Here is an 18,847-nt window from a genome sequence, read left to right on the forward strand (position 1 = left end):
CTCCCTCCCCCAGGGGTCTGATATTCAACTTCTCCCTCCCCCTGGGGTCCACCAGCTTCAGCACCCAGAGCCTGGGAGGCGACTGAGTTGGGCCCCAGAGTTTGAACCCTGCCTGTGCTGGAATTGCTAGCGTGAGTTGCCTTTGAGAGCCCCCCTCCCCTGCAGAGCCTCTGTCAAGAGCAGGGCCCTACACTGTCTGGCTGGGGAGAAGGAGCTGCGCTATGAATTGTTACCACTCCTAGTCCCGTGGCCTGAGGGTGCCAAGTGGCAGTTTGTCCATTGCCATGGTTCAACCCACGGCTGGTTTGCTTTGCTGCCCATGTACTGCAGCATGCTGAGCCCCTTCTCCGGTGGGTCACCTGCCTTCCCGGAGCCTGAGCCGGACCTGCCCACCTTAGAGTCCCTAACCCCTGTGCTGGGGTGAGAACAGCTCTGATCCTGCCCTCAGGCTGCCCCACTTGTGAACTGGGCCCTGTCTGCAGCAGGTTCTCCCTCCTTGCGTCTTTCTACCTCCATTCCTCGCGCTCAGGGGAGCCAGAGCTCTCTGCATTTGACTCCTTTCCCAGGGGAAGAGCCACTGGGAAACAAACAGATGGAGCGGAGTGGGCTCTGTGAGCTCTCTGGCCCCATCTCTGCCCTGGGCTCCCTTCTACCCACAGCCCAAGGGAGCCCCCTTGCTCACCTACCCCAGGCGCAGGCTCTCTATCCCAAGACCCCGAGGTAGAGCCTCCCTGCACATCCTGGCTTGCTTGTATCCCCAGGTGCCTACCTTGCAAAGCCCGGGGAGACCCCAGCCTGTCCCATGACTGCGGGCCCATCCAGGGAGCCATGTGATGTGACTCAGCTGAGCGTGTGCTTTGCCACTCCTGGAACTGCCCGGAACTGTGCATTCATTCCCGGCAGGGGGGCAGTAACTGGCTGGCGGAGCCTTTCCCACACTGAAGCCTCAGCGCCGGACCTGTCCTCCGGCCCTCCCACGGTGCTTTGGGGCGGGGGAGGGGGGGAGAGGGGGCTGCCTGCAAAAGGCCTAGCCCCTGGCATTTCCCAGGGCAGGGAGCTAGCAGACAGACTGCTGCCCTCGTGAGGCCTCGGCAGACGGCCCCGGTGCCAAGGAGGCTGCGAGCTGCTAAAAGGCTCTCTTGTTTGAAAGGCTTATTTTGCAGCTCAGGCTGTGTCCTGCTCAGCAGCCAAGACGAGCCAATCTGGCTACTGCGTGCCGGGGCTGGGGCCATAGGGAGCAGCCACCCGGCCTCCCGATCAGACCGCCGGCTGCCAGCCTAGTGCCCGGCTGGCCCCCTAGGTAGGACACCCTGGTGGCTGAGGAGAGAAGGGCTCCCACTCTTCCCTCTGCGCAGGGCCTGTCTTGGGTTAGGAAGGGAAGAAGGGTCTGCAAGGCGTGTCCTGGAGGGGGAGGGGCATGAGAGGAGGTGACAGTCCCAGCGTGGGACCCATATAGCGCAGGAGTATTCACAGTAACCCACTGGATGGCAGTAGTGCCCATTGTGCCAGGCGCTTCCCAGTTAAAGACCGACCCTGCCCACCGAGCCAGTCAGACAGAGGAAGGGTTCTCACCCTACTGGCCAGGTGGGGAATTGAAGCCTGCTGAGACGAAGGGACTTGCTCAGAGTCCCCCAGGGAGCCTGTAGCACAGCTGGGAACAGGACACAGCTCTCCTGGGTTGCCGTCCAGCCATCCTCCCTCTGTACGTGCCAGGGACACTCTGCCCTTGGACTGGCCGCTGCGGGAGCCCCAGCTCCAGCCAGCCTGCAGATGCGAGGTGCACGCACTGGGAGCCAGGCCACCCCGGCGGCTGGCATCACTCTGAACAGCCCGGGGATGTGACGGGGACATTCCCCAACAGCGTTCAGATGCTTCCTTTCCCAGCACCGGCGAGATTCTCCCCAGTGTACTGGAAACACCTTGCACCTCCTGTTGCAGCCTCTCCCCTCCCCCAGCCACCCTGGAGAGGGTCTGGCCCATCCGTGGGCCAGCCAGAGCTGTTCTAACAGCATTGCAGGAGGGGTTCAGTGGGGTGGGACTCGACCGTGTCTGGCAACCCCTGATGAAACTCCTGTGGACACATGAGGAAAAGGAGGAGCAGGACGCTGTCAGGTTCAATAGCCGGCCACGCCACATTGACAGGCCCACATTTGCTTTTTCCAAGATGGTCAGGGAGGCAACCCCATGCTCTGAGTGTCCCTAAACCTTCCACTGCCAGAATCTGGGAGTGGATGACAGGGGATGGATCACGTGATAATTGCCCTGTTTTGTTCACTCCCTCAGAAGCACCTGGCACCAGCCACTGTAAGAAGAGAGGGTACTGGGCTGGATGGACCACTGGTCGGACCCCTGTATGGCCGTTCTTACCTTCTTGTGGTCAACCCTCTCCCTTGGTCGTAATTCTCCTGCTCCCCTGTCACCCAGTCTTCCCAGGAAAGCCGAGGGGATAAGGCCTGACTTTCTAATGGAAAAAACAAACAGCAACCCAACTGACCCTTTTAGGCTGCTGCTCCCCAACAGAAAGACTGGCCTGGACCCATCCCGCCTCAGGGCAGCTGCTAGAAGTACTATTTGGCTGAGCCACGCTGCCTCCTCATCTGGGCAGCGTATTCCACAGCATCCGTGTGGCCTCTTAGAGCTCTGGGTTCGGTTCCTGCCGCTGCCCTCCTGCACTGTGGGAAGGGGGTTCTAGCTCCACCAGGCCCACGCAGCCCCAGCACCTCTCTGGATGCTGATTTTGGCATCACTGGTGGGATGCACGCTGCCCCTCTCACTTCTACAGGGCCGCCCATTCAGGCCTCCAGCCCTCACCTTTCTCAGGGCAGGATCCTATGAACTCCAGACCAAGCCCGAGGCTGCAGGCCCTTGGGACGCTCCATGATCCCCTCCATAGGTCTGAGTTCAGTGCAGCACCCGCTGTCCCGTTCTGCCAGGGCAGGGCCAGCCAGTGCCCAGCCAGAGCTCCTAAGGCAAAGTACTGTTTCCTCAGAACGAAAGTGCCTAAAACACTGGAGCCCACTGAGCAGCATCTGGGCGGGCCTGGCTGGTCTCCTGCAGGGCTGTTTCTGGTCCCAGCCTCCTGCCTCTCTGTGAGTCACCCTCTCCCCAGGCCAGGCTGTTCTACTGCTCAGGGCCCTTTGTCTGCTGAACCAGGTCAAACCAGGCCGGGGGCTGTTTCCAGGGGCGGAGGAGCTGCTTCAGCTGTTACCTGCTTTGTTCCACTCCTGGGGCTTTGCATTAATTAGACCCCTCACCCCCCGACCCCCCCACACACATGGTGGTGCCTGCAGGAAGCCTCCGTTATGTGACTCATTTAGCCAGGAATACAATCTCTGCCAGCCCAGCAGTCCATGGACAGTGTTAACACAACCGGCCTTTTCCATGTGTCCATCGCGGGTGCTGGCCCTGCAGGGGTCCCTCAGCTCCTCCACCCCAACAGAGAAGCAGGGGAAAGCGCTGGGGTAAAGGGTTCCATTCCTATCCCTTTCCCCCCATCCCTTTTCCCTCCCAGAGCAGCCTGCATGTGAGAACACTGCATTCCCCGGCCACCCTCATCTTCCCCTGAACTCCCTCAGCTCCCGCCTGCGTGGGCTCCCTGGGCCAGGCTGATGTGTCGCCATGAGACAAGGGGCACAGTGCAGCCAGGCTGGGGCATGGCGAGATCATCTGGGTTACCCAGTATCCAGCTGATTTCCAGGGGTGCAACCCCCCAACCCCCCCCAACAGAGCCTGCAGGCTCTGTCCCCAGCACTGCAGGGAGGCTGGCACGTGGAGCTGGTGTATCCCATGCCTGGTGCCAGACCCTGCTTCCCATTTCTGCGTCCACCTCCCCTCCCCACTCCCGGTCTGTTCCCCATCCCAGTGCCCTATCCGGCCAGCCCAGCAGGGCTGTGCAGCAGGTGCCCGGCCACAGCTGGTATGTTCAATCCAGCCTGGAGCAGATGGGCTTGTGGCTCCAGGAGCATCTCTCAGTACCCAGGCACTAGGGGCCCAGGTCTCCTCTCTCACAGGGGTCCATGGAACGGGCATGGTTTTTATCCTCATCTCCAGAGGGGTGGTGGCTGGGCTCCCCTTGGCTGCTGCCCGGGCTACGGGCTTGACCCGAGCGTCATCCATCCATCTTCATCCACGCTGACCTTGCTGTTAGCCTGCCGCGGGCCATTGCAAGTGCTGCCAGGCAGCTGGGGCATTTCAGGGCCTATCGCTCTGCTTGCGTGTGTTTGTGTGGGCGGAGGCTGCTCTGGTGGGGCGCAGGGTCGGCTTTGGTCTGTGCCCCACTCTCTCCCCTGGATACATGGCAAAGTTGGTTCTTTTTCCAGCCAGCTGCTTTGGAGGGAGCCTTGATTCCCTCCCCACTTGCCTGACGGGGCCGCGGGGTGATTTCTTCCTGCCTCTGCCCTGGAGCATGAGGGTGGATTGGACCCTGCTAGGACTCAGAAGTGCCTGCAGAGGCTCCCTGGGAACGGCCAGCCCCTCCCGCTCCAAGCTCTGGCACGGCAGCGCGTATGAGGACAGTCCCTGTGTCTTTTGGCCCTTCCCTGTTTCTCTCCCTTGCTATTTCTGGCTGGCTTCACGACGCAGCTGCGGCTCCACAGACAGCTTGGGGCCGGCCGGCTCCCCGTTGGCAGGAGCCCAGGTGAAGCGTTCAGGATGCTGCTGGCTCGTTCTGGGGACGGGGGGGCAGGGCTGGACGTGCTGCATCTCTCTCGGGATATCTGAGAGAATCACGCCTGTGGAGCTGGCAGATGCTCTGCTGTGGGGCAGCCATGTTTGACCTTGAGCTAAGGGCATGGATGCTGCCCCCCACCGTAGGCTCCAATGGCTCCCCCCACCATGCACCCGGCCCCTGAGCCTGTGGCCAGGCACTGACTAACCTCCACCCCCACCAGGCCGTTGCCTGATGGGACCCAGCTGTGCCCTGGGTCTGCAGCAGCCCCTGGCAGCACTTCAGGGCTGGTGCCACCCCCCACCCCCCGCCAGGCAAATTATCTCCCCTGAGAGCAGACGGGTTTGGGGGCAGCTTGGCCTGCTGCTCCTACCCCCCATATGAGCGGGCAGGGGGGCTGGCTGTCCCCTGCCTGGTGCTTGCGAGCGAGTCGCCCACGAGCGAGGGGCGAGGCTGGGGAGAATGCGGCCTGGAGAGGTCCCAGTCGATGGAGCCAGCACGCAGGAGCGTGTGTGTGTGCGTGCGCGTGCGTGCGCGCGTGCGTGCGCGTGCGTGCGTGTGTGAGCGCGTGTGCGTGCGTGTGCATGTGTGTGCGCGTGCGTGCGTGTGCGCGTGTGTGGGTGCGTGTGTGTGTGCGTGTGTGTGCGCGCGCGTGTTTGCGTGTGTGTGTGCGCACGTGTGGGCGCGTGTGTGCGTGTGTGTGCATGCGTGTGTGTGCGTGCATGTGTGTGGGCGCGTGTGGGCGCGTGCGTGTGTGTGTGTGAGTGTGCGCGTGCGCGTGTGTGCGTGTGCGTATGCATGCGTGTGTGTGCGTGCGTGCATGTGTGTGCGTGTGTGTGTGTGTGCACGGGGGGGCAGTGGAGATCCAGGCAGCTGGTAGGGAAAGTGAGGCAGGCGCACTGCTAGTGACGAGGCAGACAGGGTGAGAAGAGAGCCCACCTGAGCTTCTCTCTAACGATGCTAAGCCCCCACGGCAGGTGGGGGGCTCCCTACCACTCTGGTAGCTCGCTGGGGGCGGGAAGGCAGCACCGACCATCCCCTCACCGGGGCAGGTGGCAGCCACTCTCGCTGGCAATCCGGCAGAGACGCTGGGGCCCAGTTTGTATCACTCTGTCTTTAGCTCCTGCAAGAGATGGGCCTACGGCCTGTGCCTGCTGCAGCTGCGGGCCAGAGAGGGGGGAAGGTGCAATCGGCTAGGGTTTGTGGCAAAGCACCCTGTGATGCGCCCGCACTGGCTCTGTGGGTCAGTGGGAGCCTGCCATGAAGCTGGGGGGAGGGGGAGCTCGTAGGGGAAGCACTGGTTTTAACCCACGTGGGGCCTGCCTGCATACGATCCCTGTGGAGGAGGTGCCAGGCCGTCCCGCGAGGGGCAGGAGGGGCAGGATGGCAGGAGATGGCTGTAGCCTCCCAGGATGGTGATTGGGATCTGCCTAGCAAAGGGTCCTGCCCTATGGCCCTCTGGGTCACCACGCCCTGGCCCCTTGGGCCGCTGGACAGAAGTGAGTGGGTATGAAGGTGGCAGGGCACGGCCAGGCCCAGGAGAAGGCCAGTGGGGGTGGAACTGCTCCCCGATCCCCCTCTTTTGCACCTGCATTTCAGAGTAGGGCGCGGGGTCAGCAACTGCCTGGCTCAGTGGGCTCAGCCTGCGCTGGCTGGCATGTTCTGGTAGCTCCCGCAATGCACTTTTAGGGGTTTCCCAAGGGTCCAGGGTGACTCCCTACCACCTGCTCATGGAGCTGGGCCTACCAGGGGAACCTGCCAGCTGCTGGCACCACGGGTGCTCTGCTCCGGGTTCCACGAGCCCTGCTCTTTCCCAGGGCAGGCCAGCAACCTACACAGCCCACCCGAGTGCCCCTCCCTTGGCTCCTGGATGTGCACGCCCGCCCGCTGCACCCCACTTCTCCACTTTCCCCTCAGTTCACCATGCACCTGAGCTCGGTGGAGATGGGAGGTTGAGTTAACAGAGCCCGAGATAAAGGGTCAAATGAAAGCAAGCGCACAGACTGCGGGCCTGGTTCCAGGGTAAAGAAAAGTGTCAGCCATAACGCAGCCTGTGCTTGTTACCAGGTGACTTTCCTGGCTAAGTCAGGCCTTGCAGTGCCTGTCCAGTCCAGAGAGCCTGGATCCCCCCTTCATGCGCCCCCGCACGGGCAGAGCGGCTCCTCCCCTCCCAGATAGCAACTTGGGCGAGTTCTGCTGCCTTTACGCAGTCCCAGGCCATCGGTTTTTAGTCCCCCGCAGAGAACCCTCCGGGGTTGCTTTGTCTTTGGGGAGGCTCAGGGCTCCACCCTGTTGTTTTCAGCATTGACGGGCTCAGGGCTGCGACCTGCCTCCCCCAGGCGATGGGCTCACTATCACCATTTTGCAACACAAGATCCTCTGTGTGACATCTCCTCCGTCATTCCCTAGTCGTCAGCTGGGCAGAGACCTCCCCCTGGGCCTGCATCAGCGTATGTGGAGGCGCTGGTCGGGCACATCATTGGCCAGTGGCAGCTCTCGGAGGAAGGGTTAAGGCCTGTCCTGCATCATGGCGTGCAGTCCTGGAAGAGGCAGCATTGCCTAGAAGTCAGAGCACGGGGGATGGAGGGACCTTGATTCTAAGCCCATCTTTGGTGGTGACTTGGGCAGGTCGCTGCGTTGTCTAGGGCCAGTGTGCCCTGCCTGTCCCAGGGTCGGGGGGCTCAGCTGGACGGGGAGTGGAGATCCCTGCGCGAAAGGCACTCTGCCATGGCTACACGCTGCCCTGCCCCTGCGCTGGGTGTCAGCTGGCTCAGAGGGATGTTTGCAGATGGGTGGGGACATGCGGGAATGTGGAGGGGACTCGGGCAGCTGACTTGTGACAGGCATGTGCCCTGGTGATGGTGACCTAGCCTGGGTGTTGCCTCTTGGCTTGCTGATTGTGCAAAGGCCTGGGGGAGGGGCACTTGGAAGGGGCTGGAGGGAAGGACAGTGGGCATTGGCTCTGCAGATACAAGCTGGCAGCCCTGACATCCTGGCTGCTGGCTGGCTCGGGGTGTGTGTGGGGGGGGCTGGCTGGGAAGCCCAGGAGCCATGCACTGGAGAAGGGGGGGAAGGCAGACAGCAAGGGAGTGGCTGGGGGAGTCCCCAGGAAACTTACCACAGCTGCCCTGCCCTTGAAGGGGTTACGAGGGTCTCTCCTCCTGCACAATGCCCAGCCTCCCCAGGGCTGGCACATGGTCTCAGCTCTCTTGGCCTCCCCCACCTTTGGGAACACTCTAGACACTGCTGCCCATCCATACGTGTCAGAGCTGGTGCCCAGAGTTGGGTAGCTGGGTCCCAGGCTGTCCCTCCCCCAACAGAGCCAGCCGGCCTGGGGGAAGCTGCTGCCAGCTTCGCTTGGCTCCAATTCGGTGTTCGTGGAGTCGTAGCTGGGCCGTGTGGTGAGGTCAGGCTGGACTGCAAAGAGAGACTCTCATTCCATGGCATCTTCTGCAGCCCCCCTCTGTTCCCAGCCAGACACGCCCTGCAGAGAGGGGTGCTTGCTGCCCAGCGTGCTCCTGCCAGGGGGCATGGAGGGAACCGGCCAGCAAAGCAGTCCTCAGTGCACTAGGAACCTGGTGATAACATCTGTCTTAATGGCCCAGCAAAACCAGAACTCCTGCTCCTCTCCCATGTGCCCAAGAGCAAGCAGTGCTGTGCAGCCCTTTGACTCCCCCTGGCCCCGCAGCTTGGGCAGCAGGGGGAGGCAGTCGGCATGCTGGGGTTGTCCTCGGCCACTGGGCAAAGTGGCAGTGCTTTGTAGGACCCAGGAGCAGGCAGGACCCTGCCTTTACACCCCAGCTGTACACCATCGCCTCCTAGTGCCACATGGGGGCTTCTGCACAGCACTGGTTCCTACGGAGAGCCTGCCTGCTGGCCCTGCTGCCCTTGGGTTTGCCCTGATGAATTGTACCCCAGTACTGGGCAGTCCCGCCTGATGGGGCGATCTGATGAGCTCCCAGTCCCTGGGGGCTGGAGCACAGGGAGCCCCTCTGAGACCCAGCGTGGGCACTCCAAACCACAGGCTGCTTCTGAAAACGGTGCCCACCAGGCTAGCGATCTCTGGCCCCGATGCTCTGAGTCGTGGCCCGGAGGGACTCCTGGCTCATGTGCGTGCGATTTCTTCCTGCCCAGTCCCAGCTCAATCGCCTTTGTTTCCTGGGGCGTGGCCTGTAGCCAGTGGGGAGCTCTCATGTCAGGGGAGGCAATGGGGACCCACACAGAGCCCTGTGCTGTATGTGTGTGGGCAGGGTCCGATACTGCTCTCGGTGCCCCGTATGACACCTCTGTGTGGCTACAGCTGGCCTGCACCTAGGCCCATGTAATGGACACACCTGTCTTGGGTCAAACCTGGGCACCAAGGCGCTGCCAGCCTGGAGTGCCCAGAGAGCCACTTTTTGCAAGAGCTGGGGTGTTAGCCAGGGCATGCTGGTTCCTTAGCTTCCCTGTCACTGCCTGCCCTGGGGTGGAGAGTTGCTGTCTGCTGTTAAAACAGCTGCCCTGTCCCAGCCCAGAGGTGGCTGCATTTCAATGGGGGCTGAATTGATTTCTGTACAATCATGATTTTCCCCCAGTGCTTCGGGGAAGACCCCAAAGTGGCAGCCGAGCAGGATTTGGGTCATTGAAGGTGCTGCCAGGCTGCAGACGCTGTTGTCTGCCCTCCCCATCCTCTGTGTTGCCCTCAAAGCCTGCGATCCCCAGCCCTTGTAGACCACATTATGGGCTCACAGAGCAAAGCAGGCATGCAGCTGAGCAGTGGACTGAGCTTGCCAGGGTGCAGGCTCCTGTGGGTGGGTTTGGGTCAGGGAGGATTCAGCGGCCGAGGCTCTCGGATGGAAGTGTTGATTTCCGGGGCAGCCCTGACGAGTGACACCAACTTGCTGGGGGAGCGAGATGCCCATGTTTGGCATGGAAATGCCCGGCCCTCCTCCTCTGTAGCCACTGGTGCATTTCCCTTGAGTAGTGCTGTGATTTCCTGGGGATCACGGCAACTTCCGCATGCTCCCTTGTCTTGGGAGGACCCCTGGAGAGAATCAGTCTGTAGGGCTTCTGGAGAGCCTGCCAACCAAGGGCAGTGCTAGGCTCCATTGCCAACTGCACGGAGGCTGTTGGGTGGCCCAACTCTCCTGACCTGGATCGGAACCGGCAGCCTCAGTCCCCCAGGGCTGGGCCATCCAGCGCCCAGCATTGGCATTTCAAAGCAGCCAGACACAGGGTACAAATGGCTCAGGGGAGGGGCCAGGACACATGGGGGAAGGGACATCTCTCCCCCAGGTGAGTGAACCACTTTAGCACCTGGACTGCCCTGCCTCTGCCACCTGCCCTGTGCCCATGGGCTTGGCACGACCAGACCAGCTTGTGCCATTGCCCCATTTTTACATGCCCGGGTCCCCCTTTATTACATCTGTCTGAAGGAGGGGTGGGATCTCAGGATGCCTGGATCCAAAGCTACCTCTGAACCACAAGTAAAGTGAGTCTGGTCTCACATCACAAAACCCTGCACAATTTCCCACTTTGTTCAGGAGAGTGCCAGGCCGATGGTCACCCACAGAGCTGGGGGGCAGGACATGAACAGCTGGGCATGGTGCCGGTCTGGACTTGAGGGCAGCAGCAGAGCTGGGCGGGGAGCCCAGGGCTGGGCTAGCAGGGGGCTGCGGGTCAGGCATGGGGGGCATCGGCGGGGCTGTGGGGAGCCCAGGGCTGGGTGAGCAGGGGGCTGCGGGTCAGGCGTGGGGGGGCATCAGCAGCACCTAGCCACGCTCTGCCACATGCCGTGCTCTGGGCCCCCCAGTCTGCTCCTGCTGAGGTGGGCATAGCAGGTCGTGGTGTCTGGGGGGCAAGGCGGGGTGGCTCTTGCTGTTCCGGTTCCTCTGGATTCGAGGAAGGTTTGTTCCCAGGAATTTTGTGCTTCAGGGCCAGTTTGGTTTGGCAGCTGCTCGCTCGCTCGGGAGTAGTTTCTTCCGCGGTTCGAAGCCCTTTCCCAGCCAGCGGGCCCCACCCAGGCTGGCTCCCAGTAGCAGCCCAGGAATCTAGGATGAGGCCAGCCAGCTGGGGAGAACGGGTGGGGGAAGGCCCTCGGCTCCCCCTCCCCCTTGCCCCGCGCCTTGCCCTGGCGCGCAGGCTCTGGGCCCCCGGCCAAACCCCAGCCTTTGCTCAGGCCTCCTGTCAGCCTGCCCCTGCTGGGTGGAGCTGGGGCCCCAGTGGGATGGGGCGAGAAAGCCGCCAACGCCTGGACTGGGGGGACTGAGTGGAGCAGCTGGGTCAGGCAGGGTGGGGCTGGGACCGGCCCTGGCAGCGACCTGAGTTCTGTTTCCCCCCCTAGCCAGTTGCCCCCTGTCTACAGGAGCGGCCCCCAGGGCATGCCCTGCCCTTCTCCAGCCAGCCTGTGCTGTCAGCTGTGCCCCCTGCTGGCTCTAGGAAGCTGGGGGGGGGGCAGGGCGGCTGCAGGGTGTTAATGCAAAGGAGACAAGGAGCAAAGGAGAGGGACGGCTGCTGGGGGAAGGGAGGGCAGGGGCAGTGGGGTGTGGGGAGGAGGACACAGGCAGCGGGGGAGGGGAAAGGAGGGCAGGGGCAGCAGGAAGGTAGGGGGTAGGAAGGCAGGGAAGCATGGGGCAGAGGACAGGGGAGAGGCAGTGGGGGTGTATGGAGGGGCAGGGCAGTGGGGGGCAGAGGCGGGTTGGAGGGGCCATGGGAGGAGGGGGAGGGGTGCAGGGCAGTGGGTGTCCAGCTCACAGCTGGGCCGTCCGGTCACTGCTGCTGCGTGCACTGAGTTCCTAGCAGCCTTTTGGGTGGCTCCCTCCCCAGGGCAACCCCAGTCCCTGGGCCGGCTGCTTCCTGTCCACAGCGGGTTCAAGCCACTTACCCTCGCTGGGATGGGCTCCAGGCTCCGACAGGCCTTGGCTGTCCCCAGCCCAGTGCCCCCAGCCCCCGCTGGTTCCAGGTTGGCACCCAGGGCTGTGCCACCAGAGGCTGATATGGCAGCACTAGGGGTGCAGCCCCTCCCCCATTTGATACCCACGAGGCATGGAGGTGCCCAGCACTGGGATTCCCTGTGCCATCATCCTGCCTGGCTGGCTTGCGGCCCTTGGGAGCCCTTCAGGTATGGGTGCTGGGGGCAGGCTGGGCATTGCCAGTCCTGCCCCCGCTGCCTCCCCAGGGCTGGCAGCAGGGTCCCGCCTGTCCATGGGACTCAAGCCAGGCTCTAAAGGCAGGCTGACATCACCCTTGCCCTGCCCTGCACTTCCCTTGCCCTGCCCTTGCTGTGCCCTGTCCTTGCCCTGTCCTTGCCCTGCGCTGCCCTCGCCCTGCCCTGTCCTCGCTGTGCCCTGCCCTACTCGCGGCACTGGGGCCTAAACCAGGAGCCTCTGAGCGTGAGGGAAATGCAGCCAGCGCCCTGGGGACCATGCCTCTTCTCTTCTCCTGCCTCCTTCAGTTCCCCCCGCCCCATCCCTGCAGTGAGGCAGAATGACAGGCGGGCAGCAGAGGGACCTCACAGAGATGCCCTCTGTGTGTGAGATGAGCGGGCAGACAGATGGACAGGCAGGTGAACGGACGGACCAGCAGGTGGGCAGATGGATAGGCTGTGACAAAATGGGAATATTTTGTAATATTTTGATGAGCCCCGGATTGTGCCTCAGTTTCCCCTATATGTGACATTGTTGCCTTGGGGGTGGCAGAAGGCTGATTGCTCTAAGCGCAGGTGAAGAGACATAACATGGGTGTCGCTTGGTTGTCTGGGTCTTGGTCCCCATATCAGTGGAGCCTCTGACAAGACAATGGCAGATCCAGTTGCCTGCACATTGATACCTGGCAAGCAGGGCCCCCGTCTCTCCACAGTGGGCCGAGCAGCATCGCCCCAGCTCGGGAACAAAGCACTGGGCAGGGCGAGGGAGCTAAGTGCTGGCTGCCTGAGGGAGTCGGGCTTCTCCACCCCCAGCATCTCCTTTGGCTCCCCGTGGGGGAGGGGTTCTGTAGTGCTCTCAGTGGGGGGTCCCCCAGTGCTCTCAGTGGAGCCCCTGGGTGCTGAGTGCTTTTGGAAGTCTGGGCCAAAGAGACTTGCTGGGGGTCCCAGAGCAGGTGGCAGGGCAGGGGCATGATCAGCTGAGCCCCCTTCCTCCCCCCCCGGACTTCACCAGGAGTCCACTCTGCCCTTGGGATACCACAGCCCCCCCTCCCTGCCATGGAGGGGCCGTGGGGAGGGCACATGTATGTGTGCTGGGAATTGGGGGAAGGGAAGGGTGTGTGTGTGGGTGCGGGGGATTGGGGGAGGGGAGGGGTGTGTGCGCAGGGGAAGGGGAGGGGTGTGTACAGTGGAGAGGGGTGGGGGTGGCTATGTTCAGTGGATGGGGAGGGTAGGGGTGTGTGCAGGGGATGGGGAGAGGGGATGGGTGTGGGCAGGGGAGGGTTTGTTCAGTGGATGGGGAGAGGAGGTGTGTGTGCAGGGGGTTGGAGAGGGTAGGGGTGTGTGTGCAAGGGAGAGGGGTGGGGGCAGGGTGTGTTCAGTGGATGGGGGAGGGGGAGGGGTGTGCGCAGGGGAGGGTTTGTTCAGTGGATGGGGAGAGGAGATGTGTGTGCAGGGGGTTGGAGAGGGTGGGGTGTGCGCAGGGGAAGGGGAGGGCTGTGTGTGCAAGGGAGAGGGGTGGATGAGGGTGTGTTCAGTGGATGGGGGAGGGGTGTGTGTGTGCAGGGGATGGGGAGAGGTGTGCACAGGGGAAGGGGAGTAGGGCAGGGGTGTGTGCAGGGGTTGGGGAGGCGAGGGAGTATGCAGGGGAGAGTGGGAGGGGTGTGCGCATGGGGAGGGTGTGTTCAATGGATGGGGGAGAGGTGTGTGTGTGCAGGGAATGGGGAGGGTGTGCACAGGGGAAGGAGAGTGGGGGAGGGAGTACGCAGGGAAGATGGGGAGGGGTGTGCATAGGGGAGAGGGGTGGGGCGAGGGTTTGTTCAGTGGATGGGGAGAGAGGAGGGGGGGGTGTGCAGGGGATGGGGAGGGGAGGTGGTGTGAGGGGACAGGAGCGTGTCTGGAGCACAGGGTGTGGGGTGCACTGGCTGGCTGGGGGGCACTGGGGCTGGCTGGTATGTGTGGCAACGAGCCCCCAGCCCAGCCCCCTGCCCTTATTCTGGCGCCTCCTGCTGGCCCGAGTGCCCAGGTCAGTGCAGCATGGCTGGCTCCCCTGCATCTCTGCGGGAGCTGGAAGGGCCTGGGAGGAGAGGCCAGGCCAGGCTCCATGGCCCTGCTCAGCCTGCCAGTGCGGGGCTAGTTGGTGCCACCAGGCTTGGCCTGCCCTGCTGACACGTCGCTCAGGAGTCCTGCCTTCCCTGTGAGTTCACCCTGCCCATTGCCAGCCCAGCCAGCTGCCCCCAGTCCTGCCCCACACCCCATGCAACAGCCCCGGCTCCCTGGGCACAGGCTCCATCACTCCGTCTGGAAGACAGGGGCCAGGGGGGAGGGGCTGCGTCTCCCCCTTGCTGCCCCTGCTCAGCTCAGCGCTCAGCCCCCTCCCCTGGCCTGTCCTCGCCCCCCACGCAGGGCTAGGAGGTGCTTTGCATTCCAGAGCGTCTGAGCTTGGCCTGGCTGGGTGCCAGCATGGGGGGGTGCCTGGGCGCGGGGGCAGGGACAGGCCTGCTCGAGCCAGGCAGAGCCAGGGAACAGGTGCCACACGGGCACGGCTGGCAGGCACTCTAGCCCAGGAAGGGGAGAAGGAGGCTGGTGGGGGGAGAGGACGTGCAGGGGGGAGCAAGGGCTGGCCCCGGCTCCGCGGAAGTGTCTGCTTCCTGCTTGCCAGCCCCGGGCTCGCTGGAGAGGAAAGAGCCCCCCATTCATGCACCAGGCGCTGGGCTGCAGCTGCAGGCAGGGTGGGGGGCTGGCGCGGGGCCTGCCGGAGGGTCAGGAGCAGAACAAAAACAAACCTGGCCCACCGCCGGGGGACACTGCAGGGAGTGCTTCCCCCCACCCCAGTGCCACGCTGGCAGGGCCTGGCACAGAGCCCAGGCCTGCCCCTGGGAGCCCCAGCCCCACCCCCAGCAACCCCCCACAGGGGGCAGTGCCCACTGAGACAGAGCCTGGCTTGAGGGAACAGCACAGGGCCGGGGGGAGGGGGGTAGGAAATTGCTTGAACCTGTAGAAAGCAGGGGACGCCCTAGGATATTTCTGCCCTTGGGGTCCCTGGGGTGCAGGATGGAACCCCCTGGGGTGCCAGTGCTGGGGCGGGGGATGGAGCCCCCCCCCACGGATGTGATGTCAGGAGTGAGGTATGGAGCCCCCCCCCCGGATGGCAGTGCTGGAGGCCTGAAGCTGGCTCTGGTCTGGTCTGGAGGGGCCTGGTGGTGGTCATGGGGGCAGTCCCCGGGAAGGGGAGTGCTCTGATGCTGGCACTGGTCCATCCCTCCAGCCCTGCAGTGGGGAGGGGGCTGCAGAGATGAAGCCTGGCACAGGATGGGGGTCTGTGGAATGTCTTGGAGCCGAGACTGGGGCCCCTGTGGTCCTGGGGGCCCCGTATGGGGGAGCAGCCAGGCCATGTGGGCCTCAGCCAGGCTGTGCTGAGCACAGGGCTGGGCTGGGAGCCGGGCACATCGCACCTGCCCCCTCCCTTCCCCCTGCTGCCTCTCTGCTGCGCCCAGCCAGTGTCCCTGCCCTGCGCTGCACCACCCCCTGCCCAGCCTGACCCCAGGCTGGCGTCATGGCCCCTTCCCCATGCCTGACTCAGGTCCTGGCAGTCCAGGCCTGGCGTGGGTCGCAGAGAGGAGGTGGCGGCAGTAGCAGGCTCCCAAGGGAGGGCGCTAGCGAGCCCTGGGCTCTAGGAGGAGCTGGCTGAGATCACAGCTGAGACAAGCGCCTTATTCTTAGCCAGCTGCAAAACAGACCCTTCGCCAAAGCCAGCATGGGCATCATGCTCTGCATGGCCGGGCAGGGGGTTGGGGGGGGGAACGGACGACAGGGCTGGGTGGAGGTGCCAGGGCTGAGACAGCAGGGGCTGTGGGTTGGGATTGAGGGGCACCGACAGAGCTGGGGCGGGGGGGTGGGGTGTAGCAGGCCTGGTGTGTACACAGCACCCTGCATTGTCCAGTCCCTGCTGGGCGGGGGTGAGCACGCTTTCTGGAGGCGGGCAATGGGGGCTGGAGGTGGGGCTGGATGGCCGTGGAGGGGCACTGCAGGGCTGGCCCAGTGGGTGCAGCAGGGATGAACTGAGGCAGCTGAAGAGGCAGCGTTGCTGCAGAGCCGGGGGAGCTGGCTGTGGGCACCAGGGGGCTGGGGCAGGGCCGGGTACGGGCATTGTGGAGCTAGGGCGGTCCGGGTGTGGGCACTGTGGGGCTGGAGCAGGGCCGGGCACGGGCACTGTGGGGCTAGGGCAGTCCGGATGTTGGCACTGTGGGGCTGGGGCAGGGCCGGGTTCGGGCACTGTGGGGCTAGGGCGGTCCGGGTGTGGGCACTGTGGGGCTGGAGCAGGGCCGGGCACGGGCACTGTGGGGCTAGGGCAGTCCGGATGTTGGGCACTGTGGGGCTGGGGCAGGGCCGGACGCGGGCACTGTGGGGCACTGTGGGGCTAGAGCAGTCTGGGCGCGGGCACTGTGGGGGCCTCTGGCACATTTCCTGCTGGCCTGCTGTAGGCAGCGCAGAGTGTGGGGCCGCTCACTCCCAGAAAGGGGTCTGCAGGGCCGAGCGCATCCCATGCAGAGGGAGGCAAAGTGGGTGGGGGCTGGGCGTCTCGCTCTCGGATCTGCTGGCGTTGGCAGACGTCGAGGCAGTGGCAGGACGAGAAGCCCCTGGGCTGGGTGATGGGCACCTGCCCGTGATGCCCCTGCTCTCACAGGTGGTGGGCACCAGATGGGTGATGTCCCTCCCTTGCCAAGGAAAAGTACCCAGCACCCTGCCTGAGCTGCCCGAGGCCTGGGCGGGGCCAGCCATGGAGCTGCCTGGGGTCTCACTGCAGCATAGGCACCTCTGGGATCAGGCTGTGTGGGGTGCTGGGGGCCCTCGGAGCACTGCCCCCTCCTCATCACTGTCCCCATGGCCAGGTGGCGAAACTGAGTCACGGGGCGGGGGTGAAGTGCGTGGGCGGGCCAGGGCAAGGTGCCCCGGCAGGAAGCAGGCAGGAAGTGAGCCAGGCCTGGTGTCCACGGAGGATCCCAGGATGGCAGCACAGGGCCTGCCTGGCCGGGTTCACAAGGAACCAGCTAGCAGACGGCTGGCGGCCCGCCAGATCCCCTCCCCTGCCCCAGGGAGAGGCCCCAGGGAGAGGCCCCCGGGCAGGGCAGGGCAGTCCAAGGAGGGAGGCCGTGAATGCAGCTGGAGCCTTCCCAGGCTCTTAACTGCGGGAGATAAATATTTACTTCCTTCCGCCCCCTTCCCTGTGCCCAGCGCAGCCAGACAGGGGGCCACAGGCTGGCTGGATGGCGCGGGGGGGAAGGGTGTCCCTGCCCACTGCAGCGGGGCGCCCCCAGCCAGGAGCAGGGAGAGCCCAGCAGCCCTTTGGGGGCTGTTGAGGATCGGGGGGGGGGGGGCTCGGTCTGCTGGCTGGGCCTGGGCTGAGCCAAAGCTGCCAAGTGGGAAGGGGCGCAGGGCCTTGGGGCACTGGCTGCCAGACCCCAGCCAGGCTCTGGGGCGCCTAGGCTCGGCACAAACCTCATGGTGCCCAGCAGGGCCAGCCTGGCCTGAGCTGAGCAGCTCTGGGCTGGCTCTGGCGTGGGCTGGGGCTGGCAGGCAGGGGGCAGAGTGGGGCTGGCTGTGGAGTGGGCGTCTCTCGTGCATGGGAACCTCGTGCTGGGGACGGTGCCCCCCAGGTCTGGGTCTGCCCATCCCCCACCCCTAACCCCCCGCAACCCTTCAACCTAGCAGTGTACCTGGCCCCATGCTGCCCACACACTCCCTAGTCCTGTGCTGCCCCCCCCTCCCACTCCCCAGCCCCATGCTGCCCCCCTACTACCTGGTCCTGTGCAGCCCTCCCCCACCCCCATTCTCTGGCCCCAGGCTGCCTCCCAGGCTGCCCAGCCCCCTGCTGCCCCCCTGCTCTCTGACCCCCTGATCCCTCCTCCCATACACTCCGCAGCCCTGTGCCCCCCATACTCCCCAGTCCCATGCTGCCCTCCCCACTATCTGGTCCTGTGCAGCCCCTCCCCCCATGCTCCCCAGCCCCAGGCTTCCTCCCACATTGCCTGGCCCCAGGCACCCTCTCCCCTCCGCTCTCTGGCCCCCTGCTGCCCCCCAAGCCTGCCTAGCTGAATCCCCTCCTGGCTCCAGCAGCTTCGGGCTGGTGGTGATGGGAAAGCGCCTGCAGTCCCCGGCTAGCCCAGCTCTGGGCTCCCCACATGGTCAGCACAGGCCTGGTTCAGACTCCCTGGCCTTCCCTGCCCAGAGCCCTAGGCTGTGGGAGTTTGTCCCCCCAGAGCAGGCTGAGCTCCACGTTTGCAGGCTCCATGGTGTGTTGTAATCTTCCCCTGGATGGCAGGAGCAGCAAGGCCAAGGGCAGGCTCCTGCCCCAGCTGTCAGAGCTTTGCCTCCTGCAGCATGGCTCCGCCGAGGATCTCAAAGCACCTGACAACCCCAGGGGGCTGCGGGTTGGGAGTGAGGGGCATCAGCAGATGCTTGCCCAGATCCCCTCCACATTGGGCCTGGCATTGCCCTGGCATCTGTGGGCACCGCATAGGCCTGAGTAACCGCACCAAGCAGAGGGGCCAGCATGTGACTGGTGTATGTGGGCCCCACCCTGGCCTGGGCCCCACCCTGCAGAGCCCTGCGACTCCTGGCACTGCCTCCTGAGCTGTGGCTGCTGCAGGCAGAGGGGAAACAGCTGCTTGTAATTCCAGACGGGTCACTGTGCTGGGGGGGCTGCAGCCCGGCTCTGGACCAGCTAAGCCAGTTCTGCCGGCTGCCTCTGGCCCTGTCCTCCCCTCCCCACCTGGCAGGCTGGGCGAACCCAGCCCCTGCCTGATGGCTCCTCACTGATCATAGGACCCGCTTCCCCCTCCCCACCCCCCTCCGGCTCAGTGGAGCGGGCATGGGGCTCCATGGAAAATGTAGGGCTGAGTTCTGAGCCAGGCCAGGGGAGGAGCAGGAGCCCGGCCTCTCCAGCGCAGCCAGGGTGGTGAGAAGCTGCCGGGACTCTGCCCACAGGGGGTGGGGGGAGCTTATGGGGGGTGGGGGGGCACTGGGCACTGTGCAGGGGAGAAAGCTGGTCAGGGTGGGTG

At 64.5% G+C, this 18,847-nt stretch overlaps 1 protein-coding gene across 1 annotated transcript in view; it reads left to right on the plus strand.

Annotated features, from left to right (window-relative positions):
• Positions 1-18,847, plus strand: part of GLIS2 (GLIS family zinc finger 2) — a 34,447-nt gene that overhangs the window by 5,071 nt on the left and 10,529 nt on the right. The window lies entirely within an intron of this gene.

The sequence above is a fragment of the Lepidochelys kempii genome, chromosome 10 (assembly GCF_965140265.1).
Source record: "Lepidochelys kempii isolate rLepKem1 chromosome 10, rLepKem1.hap2, whole genome shotgun sequence".
Lineage (NCBI taxonomy): Eukaryota > Metazoa > Chordata > Testudines > Cheloniidae > Lepidochelys > Lepidochelys kempii.